Raw genomic sequence first — 21,086 nt, forward strand, 5'->3', positions numbered from 1 at the left:
CAGGCTGGATGAAGCACAAGCTGAAATCAAGATTGCCAGAAAAAAAATAAATAACCTCAGATATGCAGATGACACTACCCTTACGACAGAAAGGAAAGAGGAATTAAAGAGCCTCTTGATGAAAGTGAAAGAGCAGAGGGAAAAAGCGGGCTTAAAACCTAACATTCAAAAAACTTAGATTGTGGCATTGGGTCCCATCACTTCATGGCAAATAGATGAGGAAACAAAGTAAACATTGACAGACTTTATCTTTCTTGGGCTCCAAAATCACTGAGAACAGTTACAGCATCCATGAAATCAAAAGACACTTTCTCCTTGGAAGAAAAGCTATGACAAACCTAGACAGCATATTAAAAAACAGAGACATTACTTTGTTGACAAAGTTCCATATAGTCAAAGATATGTTTTTTCCAGTTGTCATGTATGGATGTGAGAGTTGGGCAACAAAGAAGGCTGAGAGTTGAAGAATTGATGCTTTCAAACTGTGGTGTTGGAGAAGACTCTTGAGAGTCCACTGGACAGCAAGGAGGTCAAACCAGTCAATCATAAAGGACGTCAACCCTGAATATTCATTGGAAGTGTCATGCGAGTGTATGTTCCTCGGTTCTTTGTCTCCTCACAACAAAGATTTGGAGTGACAGACATTAAAGCCCCCTCAGCATGTCACAGCTCTCAGGTCTTGGATAGACCGTGTTATAGCTCTCAGGTCTCGAAAGGACCATGTTATAGCTCTTAGACAGATCAGTGTTACAGCTCAGTGTTACAGCTCTATTTTATTTAGAAGATAGCAGGAAAATTCACCTTCAAGGCGTGAGGGCACATAGACCCAAAGACACAAGGAGAAGAGCACCCCAGCGCACGAGAGAGAGAGAGAGAGAGAGAGAGAGAGAGAAGGAGAGAGAGAGCGCTAGCCTTGGCTCCTCTTTTTATATGTTTATCTTTCCCTGGGCCTGTCCTATGTAAATTGGGCCAGCCAGGAGTGTTGTTTGTTTTACCTGAGGTCCTCACTCCGGTCCTCGGACCTTCTTTTGTTCTATTTTTGCGGGCTTTTCCCTTCTTTGTCTTTTAGCCATCACCATTTTGGACTCCTTTTCCCTATTCTACCTACATAACAGAAGGACTGATGCTGAAGCTGAAGCCCCAATACTTTGGCCACCTGATACACAGAGCCAACTCATTGGAAAAGACACTGATGCTGGGAAAGATTGAAGGCAGGAGGAGAAGGGTATGACAGAAGACGAGATGGTTGGATGGCATTACCAACTCAATGAACATGAGTTTGAGCAAACTCTAGGAGTTTGGTGAAGGGCAGGAAGCATAACATGCTGCAGTCCGTGGGGTTGCAGAGTCGGACATGGCTGAGGGATTGAACGACAATAAGACCCTTGATATGATCAACCAAAAAGTCTCAGAGAGCAGCTTAATATCATTATTCCCACAGGTAAAGTAATTCAGTGGACTATGAATGGTCATAGATCTCCATCTTATTTTTCTTGAGTTACCTAGGGCTCAAGCTTTAAGGCAAACCATGATAGTCTGTGGCCTCCAGTCTGATTCTGTCCCTAGCTTTCATGGTCAAAGGGACTTCCCCAGAAGCTCAGTAAAAGAAAGAGAGGAAGGGTAATTTACAAAGTACTTCCCTTCCCTACAGTCACAAGGTCCCTGTCATTTAATATTTGAGACAGATTATAAAGTATCAGTGAAGATGGCTGAGATTGAATGTATAGGCTACCTTACATTCAAGAGAACATAAAAGATACACATGTGTATATACATGTGCCCAACCTAATGTAAGTACATGAAAGACAGGCCTTTGATGACTTGAGCCAGATGAGACAAATCCAGAGGAAATTTAAGGAAAAGCTGCCTATAAGTTTCATTCACTCATTGTTGTTTAGTCACTACGTTGTGTCCGACTCTTTTGAGACCCCATGGACTGTCTCCTTGGTCCATGAGATTTCCCAGACAAGAATACTGGAGTGAGTTGCTGTGTCCTCCTCCAGGGGATCTTCCCGACCTAGGGATTGAACCCATATCTCCTGCATTGCAGGGGGATTCTTTACTGCTGAGCCATCATTCATCAAACAGATTTTTATTGAGGACCTGTTGTGCACCAGGTAATGTGCTAGACACTGGGGGAAGAATAGTGAACAAAATCAGTCGTTTTATCTTCTCACATAGACTATATAATAAGGGGGGGATTGAAATTACTAGAGCAATTCTACCAAGGAGTAGATGAATTACAGACTGATAAACATACATGGGGCGGGGGAGAAGGGAGGTGGAGGCAAGGGATGTGGAGAGGAATGGTTCAGGAGTGCCTGTAACTGGAAGTAGTTTGGAAAGGTTTTCTTGGGAAAGGGAGCCTTGAGCTAAGATCTAAAAGTTGAGTAGGAACTGACTGAACAGGAAAAGAAGAAGAAATTAAAATTATATATAATCTCTTCCAGGCAAAAGAGCAGCATGTGAAAAGGCCCTGTGGTAGGGAGGAGCTGATACATTCAGGAAACTGGAAGGAGCACAGAGAGGAGAATGGTATAAGGTAATCCTGAATAGCCAGAGCTTGCAGGGCATTGGAGGTCATGTCATGTTGTACCTCCAACCTAATAGCCCTGGAGAGTCACTGAAGGTTTTTAATGAAGTGGTAGAGAGAGAACAGAATCACATTGTGAAAAGTTGTCTGAGACCAAACAGAAAGTTATGGTCCAGGTGAATGATGGTGGAAATTTGGACTAGGGTGGTAGCAGTAGAGAAAGAGACAGTAGTAAATAAATCTGGAATTTATTTACAAAGGGAAACTGACAGGACCTCCAAAAGATTATATATGTGGGATGACGTGAAAAAGGTACCTCCATTGAACCCCAGATTTTACCTGGAGCTTGAAGAAGGGAGCAACACTGGCAAGAACTGGGAGGAAAGAGAAGCAGGTAAGGAGGTACACTTTGGAGCCAAATGGGTGGGTCTGTATTTCTGAAGAGTATCGTTTGAGTTGATTTATGACAGGAGACAACAGGAGAGGAGACCTCTCCTATCCCCTCACCCCCCATTTTATAGGCAAAATGCTAGACCAGCAGTCAGGAAACTCTGGGTCCATTTTTTACTTTGCCACCGGTTAGTCGTGTGATCTTAGGCAACTTACTCCACCTCTCCAGATTTCAGTTCCCTGGAAAGTCCTCAACCTTTCCTCCTATATCAGAATCTCTGGAAGTGCTTATTAAAATGCTCATTTGTAGACACTGTTCTCTGTTGGACTATGAGCAAGCACAGAATGAAAGAGTACCCTAAGGTCCTACGGATAGTGAGAGCCCAAATGAAAGCTAACATCAAGTCTGACTCACTCTTAAACTAAGAGATGAGTAATGAAAGAGAGAGGGAAGAAGGTCCCAAACAACAGTATCACCAGTGAAAGGGCCTAATGTAATAGGGCGAGGTTTGGGGGAAAGCTGTAACTATTCTTCCATCCCCTAGTAGGACAGTGCTGCAGTTAAGTTTCATTATTGCATCATTTCCTCTATTGACCCAGGGCAGGTACCACCGCACCCTCAACTGGAGACACACATAAGACTATGACATTTTACAAAATAATCCTTTAAAAAAGCCTAAAATTTCCCTTTGAAACCCACTGGAAGAACCAAATCTACCTCAGCTCCACCCTGAAGCAAATCTTCAACCCAGATACCAATGATAATTTTTAAAGAATTTCAGAATATTGACGCTACAAAAACCATGACAAACATATAGTTGAACTTCTGAAAAAAAAAGCTTGACATAGGATGCTGTCATATGACTTATGAGATGCTTTTAAGAGAGTCATGTGAAATTAAAGCAAATTCTTCAAAAGCATCAAACTCCCAGAAAGAAATTATTTCATTAGAACTGATTTTTTTAAAGTATCCATGTAGGACTTCTCTGGTGACCCAGTGGTTAAGAATCTGCCTGCCAGTGCAGAGGACCCAGGTTCAACTCCTGGTCCAGGAAGACCCCATACACTGTGGAGCAACTAAGTCCATGTGCCACAACTACTGAGTCTGAGCTCTAGAGCCCATGAGCTGCAACTACTGAAGCCCACATCTGTAGAGCCCATGCTCTGCTACAAAAAAAGCTACCTTTCTGAGAAGCCTCAGCTTTGCAACAAAGAGTAGCCCCCACTTGCCGCAACTAGAGAACATCACCGCAGCAACAAAGACTCAGTGTAGCCAAAAATAAATAAATAAAATTGTAAAAAAAATATATATATATATATTTATATATATATATATATCTCCATGTAAATTATCCACATAAATAATTTCTAAAGTAGATCTGAGTTTCTCCAAAATCCTCTTGGAGATTTTGAAGGTCTTCATTGCTTCCTAATGGCTTCCAGGGGGCTTATTGTGCTTTGCCAACTAGTCTGGAATAAAATCTAGTGCTTTCTTTTGCATTTCCTTCAGTGCCTAGTACACGCTAAACGTTTAGCATCATGCCATTGTACCATATTCTGTGTACCATAGTTAATAAATGGCACAGCTGAAATTCCCACCAAGGGCTCTTTGATCCCCTACTTCCATAAGCCTATCCCCAATAGTGTGCTTTTCACTTAACAAATGATTCATCTCTTCCCTTCCTGTTTCTTCCTTTCTTTCTTCCAAATGTATCTCATCCTCTCTTAATCACCAACACAGTTATAGTTATAAGAGCTATAATCTAAAGAGAAAACTATGAATTTGCTATCAGTGGATAAAACTACAAAGTGCTAGATCTTTTGTAGACAATCTTATAAGCACACAGCAGTTTGTATAGCAATTCCATTGCTAGAAATATAGCCAAAGGATATACTCACACAAATATGCAAGAGAACCAAAACCATAGTGTAATGTTCACGACAGCATTATTTATATAGAAAAGACTGAAAATGACTTAAACATCCTTCAGTAAGAGACTGATTAAATAAACAGAGTTAGTTTTTTATGGAGTATTATGTAACTTTTAAAAAAGAGTAAGGTAGATGTGTGTCTGCGAATATGGAAAAGATCTTCAAGAAATATTAAATTAAAACAAAAGAAACAGCATTATATGTACTATTACCTCAACTTTGATTAAACCAAATCAAAGATGTACACGTATAACACAGTGTTGTTTTTGAAGTACTTCCCAGTGTATGCATGTTCCCTCATGGGCAAACATTTTTCTCCCTGAACTCTGTGCTGAGGCGTTTAGACTAAGGTATAGCACTGGAATTAGGACAGAGGACATGCCATGGGAGGTGTCCCCAGCAGACAGGAAGGAGACATAAAATAAAAGCCCAACCTTCGGGCTCAGTGGGCTGTGGGAAGAAGACAGTCAGGGAGGAGAGGCAGAGGGTTACACGTGTGTTATGGAAATCCTGCCTCCCAAGCCAAAATCCCATATGGTGGGATGGTGGGAATCACTTCTGGTGATAGAAAATGAAATACTCCTGTTTCCATTACATACTTCATTTCTGCACAAAAAAATTAAAGTAATACTTTGCTAGAAACCCATAATTTCTTCAATTTTATCAATCATTGATGAGGTCTCTAGTTCCACATCCAAATAAAAAAGGACTCAAACCCCTTAAGAGTTTAAATCCCATTGAAACAGTGGTATCAGATTAACTTTTACATTGTACACATCAGAAACAATTCCCTAAATAAGAGGATTATAGTTATAAAAGATTTGTCTGATTCATTCATTCAATAACAGTTGATCATATACTAAGTTCTTTTACAGGGACTGTGATACAGTGATTAATAAAAGTCCCCACCTTCCAGAAGCTTCCATTCTAGTGGGAGAGATGGTCAACAAACATGAATCAAATTGATAAACTATATTAGCTAGTGCTAAATGTTAAATTTATAAATTTTTTTTTACATGATAAAAATAAATCAGGCATTAACCATCAACCCATGAAAAGACATAGAGGAGCCTTAAGTGCGTATTACTAAGTGAAAGGAGACCACCTAAAAAGGCTACATACTATATGATTCCAATGACATGACATTCTGGAAAAAACAAATCTGTGGGAACAGTAAAAAGGATCAGTGGTTGCCAGGGGCTGAAGGAAGAAAGGGATGAACAAGTGGAATACAGAAGATTTTTAGGGCAATGAAACTGTTCTGTATACTGTAATGGCAAGTACATGTCATACATCTCAAAAACAATAGAATACATAATACCAAGCGTGAACCCTAATGTAAACTATGGATTCAGGGTGATAATAATTTGTCTCTGTAGGTTCACTGATTGTAAAAATGTATCACACTGGTGCAGGATGTTGCTAATGGGAGAGGTTGTGGGGTGGGGGGTAGGGATTATGGGAAAAGTCTGTAACTTTCACAGATTCTACTGTGACCCTACAACTGCTCTGAAAACCAAAGTCTATTTTTTTTTAAGTTTAAAAAATAATCAGGTAAGGTGAAACAGTGTAAAGGGGTGGGGATTATTTTGAATTGATTTTTCATTGGACTCTTAGCATATAATTTTAAAATGTTTTCAGAAGGTAAAAGCACTCCACTTCCACAAAATTAAAGTTCTTTGTCTTTTAACGTTTTTTTAACACCAAATATAGAAGGAATGTGAACAAAGGAGTCTTGTAGAAGATTAACAAATAGTACAAATTATCGGAGTGTCAGGAAAGGCAGGTATGATGGTTAATTTTGTGTCAACTTGATTAGGCCACAGGGTGCCCAGATATTTGGTTAAACATTATTTTGGGTGTGTCTGTGAGTTTTTCTGAATAAGACTAACATTTGAATTGGTAGACTTAATGAAGCAGATTGTCCTCCCCAATGTGGCAAGCCTTATCCAATGCATGGAAGGCCTGAATACAACAAAAAGGCTGAGTAAAGCAGAATTCACTCTCCCTTTCTGTCTGAATGCTTTAGCTGGAACACTGGTCTTCTCCTGCCCTCAGATTAGAATTTAGAACCTTTTTTAAAAGCATGAGTTCTGGAATCTGACAGACTTAGATTTGAATCAAGCTTTGCTACCTCCTGGGCTTCCCTCGTGGCTCAGTGGTAAAGACTATGCCTGTCAATGCAGGAGATGCAGGTTTGATACCTGGGTCGGGAAGATCCCCTGGAAAAGGAAATGGCAACCCACTCCAGTATTGTTGTCTGGAAAATCCCACAGACAGAGGAGGCTGGAGGGCTATAGTCCATGGGGTCGCAAAGAGTCAGACATAACTTAGCAGTTGAAACAACAACAATTGCTAACTCCTAGCTGTGATCATAAGTGAGTTAACTGACCTCTCTGAACTTTACTGTCCCAGGGATATAAATATAGGTTATTGATTTATATGAATGGACTTGCCAACACATGTTTCTTGACCATTTCCTATGTGCCAGACACTGTGCCACATGCCACAGTCAGATGAACAAGATAAAATCCTCTACTCTACAGAAGTGCCCACTCTAGTGGGGAGACACACATAAACCATCATCCTATCATTCTAATACTATATAATATTTCAGACAGACATATAGAGAGTGGTGGCATCTCACTTGTAGTAGAGGCTTAGGCTTCTAGTACTCACTTATGTTCAATTCTCCTTCCTTCCAGCCCCAGGAAAGCATTACACTCTCACCCCCTTGCACCTCACCACCTAGGTAGGGCTGTGTAACAGGGTTCACCAGTGGGCTGAGAATGGGAATAAGGTGGTTACCTCTGGGCCAATACATTTAACTGCCAGTAAGATGCTCTTGGTATTCTCGTCTCCTGCTACATCAACCGGAGAAGCAAAGTGCTCTGGATGGTACAGTTATAGGATGGTGTATTCCTGATGACCTGATCACCAAAGGGAGCTCCAAAGAGAATGTTACCCAGACCTAAAGCATACTTTGACTGACCAAACACTAAACTTGTGTTAAGCCACTGAGATTGTGTGTTATAAGTCACTGTGGCATGATCTAACCTCACCAATTCATAAACCAACCTGCAAAAGGCATTCTGAGAGACCCAGAGACTGACTTGAGTGCTAACTAATGAGTGAGAGAAGAGCCAGGGGAAGAGGTGAGAAAGAATCAGCAGAACAGAGAGGAAGGCAGAGCAAAGCCTTGGACGGCTGCAGTGGCATAGGGAAGTAGGTGATAGCAAACAGTCCTGGGGTGCTAGAATGCAAAGCAAGAAGGAGAGGGCAAGAGAGAGACAGAAGAGGTAGGTAAGACCAAATTGTGGAGGGCCTCATAGGCCATGTTATTAGCTTGGCCTTAACCTGTAGGAGATGAGAGCTATGCAGGGCTTCTAAGCAAAGGAGTGACATGCTCGTCTGTGGTTATGTAGAGGAGGGATCGGGGAAGGACTATCGCCCAGAGACCAAGATGAAACTAAACAACTTATGGAAAGTACCACTGTAGTACCTGCCAGACAAAAGTACAGCACTTCCCTTTTCCCTTCCTCTGCTCATATATTAACATAGTTGTAGAAATTAATCAAGCCTGGAGCTTAGCAATCTTACTTTCAGGACATTTTAGAAATAAAGTTTCATTCTGTAAGAATACATATATAAGGATGTCTCCTGCAGCTTTGCCTGTAAAGTGTTCATCAAAATGTTCATCAAGAAGAAACTAGTTGAACCTTAGAGACTATCAGTACTGAGAAGTAAGTCAGAAAGATAAAGACAAACACCATATGATATCCCTTAAATGTAGAATCTAATATATGATACAAATCAACATATCTACAAAACAAAAACAGACTCATAGATACAGAGAAAAGACTTGTGGTTGCCAAGGGGGACAGTGAGGGGGAAGGAAGGAATGCAAGTTTGGGATTAGCAGAAACAAACTATTATATTTATATAGAATGGATAAACAACAAGACTCTACTGTACAGCACAGGGAACTATATCCGGTATCCCGTGACAAACCATAATGGAAAAGAATATGAAAAAGATACATATAAATGTAACTGAGTCTCTTTGCTATACAGAAGAAATTAACATAATGTTGTTAATCAACTATACTTCAATAAAGTTTTTTAAAAAGAAAAAGAAATTGGTTGAATAAATCATGAAACATTCAATAATACCTATTATTAAAAAGAATAAGAGCTATGTTAAGTGACCTGGATGTGGTATTCATGCCATAGAGCTTAGTGAAAAAAACAAGTTGCATGGTAAACATGCAATGTATGATTTCATCACTTAAAAAAAAAAAAAAAGAATAGGTAACCCAATTCTGTACATGTAACTTGGGTGCCTTTTGTATGCATTCATGGGAGTCTGTGGCAGGGAAGGTGACGTGGAAGGTGACACCGTGGTGAACAGCGGTCATCTCAAGAGGCGGGCAGTCTTGCTGTAGTTACAATTAATGTTTGTTACTTTCATAATTTATTTTTAACTAACAAAGAAATTAAAAGAAAGAGACTATCTCAGAGAAGTGGAACTGGTAGTGTTCTTCCTGTAGTACTACCAGTTCTGATAGTTAGCAATCGCAAAGACAGAAAAAACAATTTTTCAGCCAGAAAACCAAGCCAATCTCCTCCAGTTGAAGTTTCCTCTTCCCACTGGATGTACTGCAATTGTTTTTAAATCGAATGCCATAACTTGAGTTGTCTGTGATTACTAATTCCAATGGATTGGACCTAGACTCTCAGGGGATTTAGACGGATCCAGACCTTCAATGTTAATTACTCCATGAGAGGAAGCCCTGTTCACTAGTAGGAAATGAATGAGGCTTCCCATCAGGATAAGCAAATTACTTTGGTCTGTGGGGAAAAGGCAACCAACCTTCCAAAAGATTCACTGGCCTTAAAAAACCAATAACATGCAAATCAAGCTGAATAATTGAAAGTTCTTTGAGGGCTGAGGCTAAGGCCCTGGTAGGAGCTGATAAACCAAAGCTAAATTAAAGCAAAGCTCTAACCTCAGATATAGTATATGTGCATTCAAATGAGAAATTCTCCATGTTCTCATTTGTTAGCCTTTTCCACTGGGCACTGTGAAAAATAACATCCCCTATCTTTCCAGATACACAGTGTTAGGAGATAATGACATGCTGAAGTTAAGGTGTTTGTGGGAGATCTAAGTGGAAATGTCCACTGAACACTGAATATGTCTACCTTGTCTAGAATGCAGGAAATCCAAGTCATGGACATAAACTTGGGCATCATCTATGTACAACAGAAAGAAAGGGTCAGTAAAGCCACACAAGGAGGAAAGCGTGAGGAACAGGAGAGAGAGAAGGCACTAAGGCCAAGCAGGAAAGCAAGGAAAAGCAGGAAAGCTCCAGGAGCTTCAGCATACCAGTGGGAAAGTCAGGTTAGGACTAAAATGCTTCCACTGGATTTGGCAACAAGGAAGTCTCTAGGGGCTAAAACCATTCAGGGTGGAAGCCAAAAGACCGTTTCTAAAGCAAAGTAGACAGCATTACAAGCATTCTCAAAGATCCAGGAAGCAAATCTTAAATGAAGTTTAAGTGAGGTAAAAGTAAATTTCATTTAGTTAATATATTTCTGAGTATCAAAGTAGTACATGATCAATGCAGAAAACCTGGAAAACAAAGTACAAAGAGGGAAAAAATACCACTCACTCCACTTTCTAGAGAGACTGACATTTTCTCTGTGTATTTATATTTATGTAAAAGGTGTGGAAAAGAATACTGCATCTTGTCATATGACAAGCATTGCCTGTATTGGCTCAATACTTTGAAAACCTATTACTTAAAGATACTAGAGAAAAATTTAGAAGGATATTCTTATGAAATTGGAGTATACTAAACCTTTTCATATATGTCATGAAATATAGACACTATAAAAGAAAAGATAAAAGTCTACTTTATATAAATCTAAATTCTCTGCATGGTGGAAAAAAAAACCCACTATAAATTAATATAAAGATGAGTGATAAAATAAAAAGACACATGAAGAACAAAAGTTTACCTTTTGAAGTGTATCAAGAGTTCCTTCAGATTGTCAACCTACATGAAGAGGTTTGATGTTTATTCCCTAGGAATCCGCCAGGGTGGGATCACAGAAAGTGGTTTCTATGCACCAACATCAGCTTTGCTGTTTTGACGAAGAGGGGTAGTTTGTAATTTCATTTAACTTTCGGCTGGCAGTATTGCACTAATGAAGCCCTGAATCTGTACTTTTCTAGCTGGTGTCTGGTATTCACAGACATTGATGGCTATTGATGGCCATCACAGCTATTGATGGCTCTAAAAAGTTGTGGGGGGAGGGCTGATTTCATAGATAACTTATGGATTAAAACCTGATCAAAGACTTTATTAAATTTGTACTTCAGCACACGCACACACACACACACACACACACACAGAGTTCCTTCAAAGCAATATGAAAAGGATCAAAAACCATCAGAAAATAAAACAAGGACATGAACGGAGAGTTTGTGGAAAATCACATAAAAATGGTTCCGTGGTCCACCTTACTTATAATAAGAGGGATGCAAATTAAAACTACACTGAGATATGTTTTCCCCTCATCAGTCTGGTGAAGATCAAGACTGATAGCATCATGTGCTGACCAGAGTATGAGAAACAGGTGTTCCTACACCTTGCTGGAAGGAGAGTAACTGGATATAAACTCTGTCTCTAGTAGAACTGCCTGTATCCTTTGAGGAACTACCTCCATTTCTAGGAAACTATCCCACTGCTACACTCACATGTGTGAAATCACACATGAACAAAATTATTCACTGCAGTTGTATCTGTAATAACCAAAGATTGGAAACAACCTAAAATTCCATCAGTGGGGAACTGGTTAATAAATGGAATACAAGGGCTAAGAGGAAGGAGGCAGCCTGTGTCTCCCGCAAAGGAATGACTGCTAAAGCATTCAGTAAAGAAAGCAAGGTGCAGAACACTGTCATCTGTGCACCACCACTTACGTAGAAGAATAAAATTAAATTGTGGGAAATACTGGGACTTCCCTGGTGGTCCAGTGGTTAAGACTCCACCCTTCCACTGCAGGGGGTGGTGAGTCCAATCCCTGGTCTGGGAACTAAGATCCTACATACCTCAAAGTGCGGCCGAAAAAAATCATGGGAAATATAAACATACTGTTTATCAGTGTATGTTTGGAGTATTTCTAGAAGGAATCACTAGAAAAAGATGGTTGAAGTAGTTACATAATGAGGTAACAGTTTGGCTCAAGTGGCCTGAAAATAATTTCTTTTATACTGAGTGTGCCTTGGAAACTTCTGAATTTCATGCCATGGCTATATATAATGCATGCAAAAAAAATTTATATATATATATATATATAATTTTTAAAAACAAGAAGAAATCTATAAGCCATTTTATTTGTATTTTCTGGTGGCCATTCCTGTTTTCTTCATTCCTGTGTTTTTATTTTGTGCTGTGTCTACCTTGACCCTTTTCTGTTCCCTTTCTCTTGCCTTCTTTCTCTTGCCCCACCTCTGCTAAATACAACTAAAAAAAAAAAAAAAAAATTAGCATCTGCTGACAATTTAGTATATACCAATAAGTCTGCTTTATGGGTGTGGTTTCATTTAATTTTCACAACCACCATGAGGAGGAAAGCTGTCTTTGCCACAATTTACAAATGAGGAAACTCAGGCACAGGGGACTGTCGCGCTTTTCCCAAAGCTACTCAAACAGTAAATGATGGGGTTGGGGTTTAAACCAAGTCTGTCTGTGAAATCCATGCTTCTTTTAGTAAACTGTACTGCCAGGAATATGGAACAAATATCCATTCGTATATATTTTTTAATTGTTGGATAAAACAGAGTACATCATGAGAAACTCTGGGCTGGAAGAAGCACAAGCTGGAATCAAGATTGCCGGGAGAATTATCAAGAACCTCAGATATGCAGATGACACCATCCTTATGGCAGAAAGTGAAGAGGAACTAAAAAGCTTCTTGATGAAAGTGAAAGAAGAGAGTGAAAAAGTTGGCTTAAAGTTCAATATTCAGAAAACTAAGATCATGGCATCTGGTCCCATCACTTCATGGGAAATAGATGGGGAAACAATGGAAACAGTGTCAGATTTTATTTTGGGGGGCTCCAAAATCACTGCAGATGGTGACTGCAGCCATGAAATTAAATGATGCTTACTCCTTGGAAGGAAAGTTATGACCAACCTAGATAGCATATTCAAAAGCAGAGACGTTACTTTGCCAACAAAGGTCCGTCTAGTCAAGGCTATGGTTTTTCCTGTGGTCATGTATGGATGTGAGAGTTGGACTGTGAAGAAAGCTGAGCACCGAAGAATTGATGCTTTTGAACTATGGTGTTGGAGAAGACTCTTGAGAGTCCCTTGGACTGCAAGGAGGTCCAACCAGTCCATCCTAAAGGAGATCAGTCCTGGGTGTTCTTTGGAAGGACTGATGCTGAAGCTGAAACTCCAATACTTTGGCCACCTCATGCAAAGAGCTGGCTCATTGGAAAAGACCCTGAGGCTGGGAGGGATTTGGGGGCAAGAGGAGAAGGGGACAACAGAGGATGAAATGGCTGGTTGGCATCACTGACTCAATGGACATGAGTTTGGGTAAACTTCGGGAGTTGGTGACGGACAGGGAGGCCTGGCGTGCTGCAGTTCATGGGGTCGCAAAGAGTAGGACACGACTGAGTGACTGAACTGAACTAAATTGAAAGTATTATAACCTTTGACTTAAAAATCAAGCAAGCATAATATTTTATATGACTTTTTAAAAGCACACATACAAAAAATTTTTCATAAATTAAGGTATTTTTTATTTTTAAACTCTTGATGACTATTTCTGACAAGTCAATTGAAAGGAGAACTCACCTTTCATTCACTTACGAGCCCTGAGCGCCTAGTGCCTAAAACCATACTATTCATTGACATAGAAAGATGGACCCCTCAAGAAATTCTCAGTCATCTCTGGTCAGGGAACTAAGATCCTGCAAGCCACACAGCATAGCCCCCCAAAAAAGAAAAAAAGAAAGAAATTCTCAGTCAGTTGCAGCGAAAGCAATAGTAATATTATTGGGTCCTTCCAATGTGGCAGGCAGGATGCTAAGCTCCTTACATAGATTCCAACAACTACATGAGAGAAGGTACAACTGATACTCCCTATTTTGTAAATGAGAAGAATGAAGACTAGATGGTCAATAACTTCCCAGTTGACCACACCTGTAGAATACAGAATGGTAATTTGAATTGAGGCAGTCTGGCTCCAGAGCCTGTGCCATCATGACATTGTCTGGAAACTGATTAGTACAGCACACGACACTGCAGGAGAACCCAGAAGATGACCCTCACTATTCCTGGAAATGGGTCAGCAAAAGCTTCCCGGAGGATCAAGTCACGGTCTGAGTCCTAATGGAAGTTCAGAACAGAGAGACGTCATGGCATCCGCAAGATGTCATTCTACCCTGTGCTGAAACTGTTATGAAAAGACTTACATCCTTTGGACAGCAGGAGGAAATTGTAGCCTAGAGCCTAATGTGATCTGCCTGGGAGCTGTGCCATGTAGTGGAACCAAGTTTCTGTCAGGGAATTTTATGTTTTACTCAATATTCTGAAGTTTGATTATGACACAGTCAAATATCAACACATTCCTGTCATCAGGAGGGTACTATTAGGAGGCAGGGTTGAATTTAATGGCACTTAAATGTTTGTTTTCCTAATGCAATGTCCTAGAAATATGCAACAGAACTGTAACAGAGATGAATCAAAAACAAAAGGATGTAGTACAATAAGACACAATGCCAAGAATAACAGTAGAAGTGATTTTTTTGTGATTTTAGTAGTTAAGAGCAAAACTTATGACATAAGCAGCAATCTTTGGGGACCCTAAGAATGCTTCGGGGCTTTCTTCATCCTGTCCACTAAATGCCCCAAAGCTGGACTCTTGACTCATCTGTTCTGGTTGTGACAGAACGGTGACAAAGCGGAAACCCACAAGCCCATGGGCTGCTGCCTTGTTGTGTCTAATTCTCTCACCGTGACCAGTCTTATTCTCTCACCGTGACCAGTCTTCAGTCCCTGACATGGCCATAGCTCAAGAGCTGGGCTCAGTCTCTGCCCTGATCCACTAAGGCATGAGCCAGCACCTGGCTGGGGAAACTCAAGGACAGCTAACTCTGTAGAACAAAAATTCTACGCTGTGCATATCCTTACTCCCCTAAACTCAGTGTGCAGTCTGTGTCAATTTATTTATAAAAACAGCAGCCTTCATTTGGGGACATAGGAGCAGTATGTTTTGACCAGAACAATTTGTTTAAGGAAACAAACTTTTCCTTAAAAAGTTTTATGGCCAATTGCCTTTGAAAAGTAAGCTTAAATAACCTTTGATTACATGCTTTCTCTATACTCCCTAAACCACAGCTATTTAATAACCAATCTCTAGATTGCATTGATTTGGCCCTTCAAAATATCCTTCCATCTCTGTAGGCCCACAGATATGGGGGAAGACATATAATAACTAGCCTTCTGGGGGCCCTGATTCCTAGCTTTTGCCAATTTCCACCTACCCTGTCTAATATAAAGCTACAACCAGGAACCACGGAGGGCAGAGCCGGGAGGAGATGAACACAGTTGGCTCCTCTGAACGTGAACCAGCCAGCCCCAACGTACATCTGCCTGGGCTCCATCCTGTTCTCACGCTGAGATGGTTCTTCAATAGCCTCCAAACCCACCTCCTTCTCCATCCCCTGGGGACTTCTTTCTGTTCATTCAGATTAAACACTTTCATCAAACCACGCCCTCCTCAAACCATCTTCCTTGGCTCCCTATTTGCTTCACTTCCACCTAGCTTTCTAACTCACCCTCCATAGTTTTGTCTACCTAACAAAAATTGTTAGCTTTAATCAATAAAAATACAAGATGCCTAGTTAAATCTGAATTTCAAATGAACAAGGAATACATTTACAGCATAAGTACATTCCATGCAATATTTGGAAAATACTTTCACTTAAAAATTATTTGTTGTATACCTGAAATTTAGCTGGGCATCCTATATTTTACCTGGCAACCCTACACCTAACCTATCCACCACATCTTACCTCTCCTCCCAAACACCAGCAAGCTTCTTCACAGTTACAGAAGCCTGTGTGATCTCAGGTAAGTCATCTAATGTCTCTGAGCTTCAGTTTCCTAATGCATAAAATAAAGCTAATAACTGCCACTCTATAGAGTGGAATGTAAATGAACTAATGTGTGTAAAGCATCTAGTCTAGCACTTAGCATTCAAAAAATACCTGACTGACCCTCATATCCCACATCAATCCTCAATTACTTAAAATACCTTAGCAGGAAAACTACTGTGGTTATGGAATCCAAGGGCCAGGAGTCCTAGAACATCATTCTGTATGTCCAAAGTCTCTTAAATAGGTGCTTATTGTTAAGCACTTATTTTTAAACAGATCAGCAGCAGAGGTTGGGATTAGGGGATGCTGACATATCCAGCAGTAGCCCATTCTAGCAACTCAGAGTCCTTGATCAAGAGAGGCCAGGGCTGTCTACCTCTTACCCAAACATATCTCCCAACCAACATCAAGGCCTGCAGGCATCTGCTTTGAGACAGGTCTACCTTCAGCTCCCACAGGAAATGCGGTTTTCTTGCACAAGCAACACAATCCCAACAGGTGGAAACACAACCAGAACTGGAGTTGGAAAGGAGAGAAATGTTGCAAGACTACAAACTCCTTATCAAAATGTACAATTTTTTTTCCTCTCTCTGTAGAACAGACTCCTGCAAGGAACCTCAAAGTACTAGGGGAAATGAGCTAGATGAGAAGAGGTGATGACACCATCACCTGTGGCAACTCCCCAGGCATCCTGAAACCCAGGGCAACGAGCTACAGATCGATGCCCTGCACAAGAGCCAATCGGAGCTCGGCTATGTTAAATTACCAGAACCACCTGAGAAGCAAGTATCGGTTGAACTGCAAATTTCACTTTCATGATTGTCAAACCATCAGCACGACTTACTGATTTAGAGATTATGCTGTTCCACAAACAAGTGATTAGTTATCCCCCTGGGAAACTCACTGAATATTTTAAATGCATCTTATCCCCATTCAGATATGCCCTCTTTCTCCAGGGAACAGTGAACAGTGTGCATCTGCAACAGTAATCAATAAACCTCACTCGATGTTTCCCTTCTCAGCTCTGATGGGTTTGGCTACAGCCATTGTTTACATCATCTCTACTCAGAAAATTACCCAGAATGTTACAGATACAAAGCAGTATAAAAAAGGAAAAGCAGGTTATAATACACTATGGATGGTATTTTTCTATTTCCCATATCCTGACAGATGTGTAGCTACAGAGAAAAATGACAAGAACAATAATTACAGCATAAGCAATGATTACCACTGGGTGATAAAATTATTATGCAGTGTTTTGGCCTATCTCTATTTTCTCAATTTCTACAATACACTGAACATGTATTACTTATGTAGTTATTTCTTTAAGCTAAAAACAATTAAATTTTAAAATATTGATCAGATAACTAAGAAATCTGCTATCACCTTGCAGTGATATGTCTGGGCTTTGGCATCTTCCAAATCAGTCAGTCTGCCTGAGGCCACCAATGTCCAGAGCATGTCCAAATGGGTGACACCCTGACTAGCCACAAGAGGTCTCTTGGTGTAAACCAAGACATCAGACTTTTGGACTTTGAAGAGCTATTTCTTAATTTAGAGTCCCTTACTCTATTAAGAGTAGACTCTGGGTTATTAAGCATAACTAATGAAGATCCACAGAATGCTGGGGCAAGAAGGGAATTTAGAGAAATCTCTCTAATGGAGCCCTGAGATCAGAGAGTACTTTGCCCCCAATCCTCCAGTTGGCCAAAGTATTTTTCTGGTAGCAAAAAGCCCCAAGCTCCTTCTGAATCTTGAAATCTAAGACAGGCCATGAAGGCCAGGGAGTTTTTACACGCCTGACGAACAGCATGGCCACACATATCAGATGGGAAAAGCCCAGAACCTGAATCTCTTCTGACACCTAACCTGCCTTAATGGAGTCTGGGGCCTCAGTGAACAAACTGAACACAGAGGAAGGAATATGTATTACAGCCTCTGTGTTGATTGTCCCAGGACAAGAGAATCTGAGGTAGTTAGCAGCAATTGCTTCAGTACTAAGGCTCCAAACACACCTCTGGGGATGCTATCTCTCCTTGTAAAAGTTCATCACCTCCCAGAAAAGGTATCACCAAAGACAATTCCAAATGCCAGGGAAGAAGACACCATTTCCATGCATCCTGATCACTTGCCAAGCAAACAGGCATAGTAGGGCAGGCCTTTCCTCCTGTCATGACTCTTGCCCACAGGAAAGCAGCACATGAGAAACACAGCCTCCAGAGTGAAAGTTCCAGGCCCATCATTCCACGGAGCCCTCAAGAAACTCAGACCACTGTGGAGGCCCCACAGCACAGGAGAAGCCGCAGGCCTGGCAGACCAAAGGGCCAGCAGACCACCAGCCCTGCTGCCTGGGTGCCCAGGCCTTGAAGGCCACAGTGAGGACAGCACCACCTGGAGCTGTGGCAATAGGTCTGTAAGTCAAGGATTGTGCACTACGTATCTCACACCCAGAACTCAATAGCTTGAAGAAATTACCCATGGCTCTTTGACCTGCTTACCTGGTTACCTTACCTGCTTACCTTACTACCTGTTTACCTACTTACCTTATTACTTCTTTGACCTGCTTACCTGGTTACCTTACCTGCTTACCTTATTACCTGCTTACCTTACCTTTACTTCTGTGATATTTTTGATCAATCCAGGTGGATCTTGCTTCGAGGAATAATAAAGAAATTACCTATGGCTCTTTGACCTGCTTACCTGGTTACCTTACCTGCTTACCTTATTACTTCTGTGATATTTTTGATCAATCCAGGTGGATCTTGCTTCGAGGAATAATAAAGAAATTACCTATGGCTCTTTGACCTGCTTACCTGGTTACTTTACCTGCTTACCTTATTACTTCTGTGATATTTTTGATCAATCCAGGTGGATCTTGCTTCGAGGAATAATAAAGAAATTACCTATGGCTCTTTGACCTGCTTACCTGGTTACCTTACCTGCTTAACTTATCACCTGCTTACCTTATTACTTCAGTGATATTTTTGATCACTCAAGGTGGATCTTGCTTTGAGAAGTAATAAACCCCAATGGCTCAGTTACAGAGCATTCAACGTGTCCAAAGAATATCATGGAAATTATTCCATCAAGAAGATTAGAGAGACTTTCCCTACTTTCATGGATTCAGCTTGCTAAGAAGAACACATATTAAGGTATAATTTAAAGAGACAAAGAGAGTCTCTTTTTTGCAAATAAGTAGCCAAAAGGGCAGGGAAGAGAGGTAAAATACATCATAGCAGAATCCCCTAGTCTTAACCATCACATGTGATGCTTTCAAATGGGTTACTAGTACCTTAATTTTGAGGGAAAAGAGTAGAAGGAACCAGCCAATGGTGTTACATGCTTAGTTTCTATGACACTGAACTCAAGAGAACTGAGACCTTTGGAGAAACCAAAGATGGTTCAAATAATTCATGAGAATAAATTAACTCAGTGCTCCTTGCTGATGAGTTGATTTCCTAATAGTAAAGCAGAACCAGCAGCCACAGACAAAGAAGGTCAACCCTACAGATGGAAAAGAGATAAAACACTGAAACTCAGCCCAGGGGAACCTCCCCAGCCCTGGGGTTCAGAGCAGTGGGCTCCTTCAGAAGCATCAAGTAAGATCTCCTCACCAATGCAGCTTCCTGGGCCCGCTCTTCCAGGCTCAGAGACCAGAGGGACGTGGGGAGAGGGCTCGTCCTCAAAGTGGGGGAGTCTACGTGGTTGCCCCAGGAGAAGCCACTTCCCTCCTAAAATGCCTGGGATTTCCCACTTCAGCAGGGGACGATAACTCAGCACATACCAAAACAATGAGGGACCAGAACAGATACCCCGCCTCCTTCTGCACAGTTGTGGATCAGAAACCTGGCACTGCAGCCGTGTCTCTAACAGAGGGAGAGGCTAGATACAACCCTGCACATCTCTGCCCTCCAAAAGCTGAGGCCAGACCAAGAAGTCGCTAGGAGCTACAGCAGGACGTCAGAGCTGAGGTCATGAGGTCCAGGACAGAAGCTGGGCTGGCCTGAGAACTGCCCAGAGCTTTGGTATCCAGGCCTGGCCCCCCATCCAAAAGCAGCCAGCCCTTTCCAAGTAGACGCACTGCATGTCCCTAATATTCTCACTCCCAGTAATAGCACCACTTTTCTCAAAGCAAAGACATTTCCCAGAGCCTTACAGTCCTGGCTGGTCTGCTCAGTAGGACTCAGCCCCGGAAGGAGCTGCTAAATAACCCACTGTTGCAGTTTACAGACTCTGAGGACTTAGTGACAAGTGAAACTGCGTTCTGACAGCAACTGCCAGTTCTCAAGCAGCCGGTGACTTCTCTTTTTTCTTGGGATACTCCCTCCTGCTAAATCACAGAACCAACCCAACCCTACCCACTAGAATAAAGACACAGGAGCACAACTCCACATTTTAACCTGTGAGATGTGGACGCCACCTCTTCTCCTGGGAGCTTAATACTGAATGGCAGTTACTTTTCCCCCTTCACTTTGAATGCATTGATGGACTCTCTGAACTGGATTCCACCAACATGTAGGAGGGCAGTCATGGGCAGTAATCCTAAGGGGCACAGAAAGGACCAGCCAGCCTAGACAAGGGTAGAGGAAGCAAAGTTCCTTGGTGTTTTCCTTCTTCCCCCCATCTGTCAGGCCTCTCTTGGTCTCAGCTGGTGGTCACTTCAAATCAGTGATGCTGCAATCCAGCAGTTGCGGCTATTACTAGTTAATAAATGCTGACAGCATGGCCTTTCCTAATCATTTGTACATATTAAAATATGAGGGATGAGCTCTCCAAGGGGAATATCCACTGACATCCAAAGCACAGAAGCTATCATGGTGGAGTTACGGATGTTGCATTAATGCTTTGGAGCAAAGAACCCTTTTCTCCAACAAGCAAACGGCAACCCAAGGCCAGGATGTTAATAAAGACCCTAGATGCTACCAGTGTGTAAGGTGGTGCCCAACAGCGTCCTCTCAGCCTCCCCATACACTTGCATTCCCACCCACACACAATTCACCCTTCCAGGGCTGCCAGAAGCACAAGGTCTGAGATTAAGTCAGACTCCTTC

Source organism: Bos taurus, chromosome 4 (assembly GCF_002263795.3).
Source record: "Bos taurus isolate L1 Dominette 01449 registration number 42190680 breed Hereford chromosome 4, ARS-UCD2.0, whole genome shotgun sequence".
NCBI classification, from domain to species: domain Eukaryota; kingdom Metazoa; phylum Chordata; class Mammalia; order Artiodactyla; family Bovidae; genus Bos; species Bos taurus.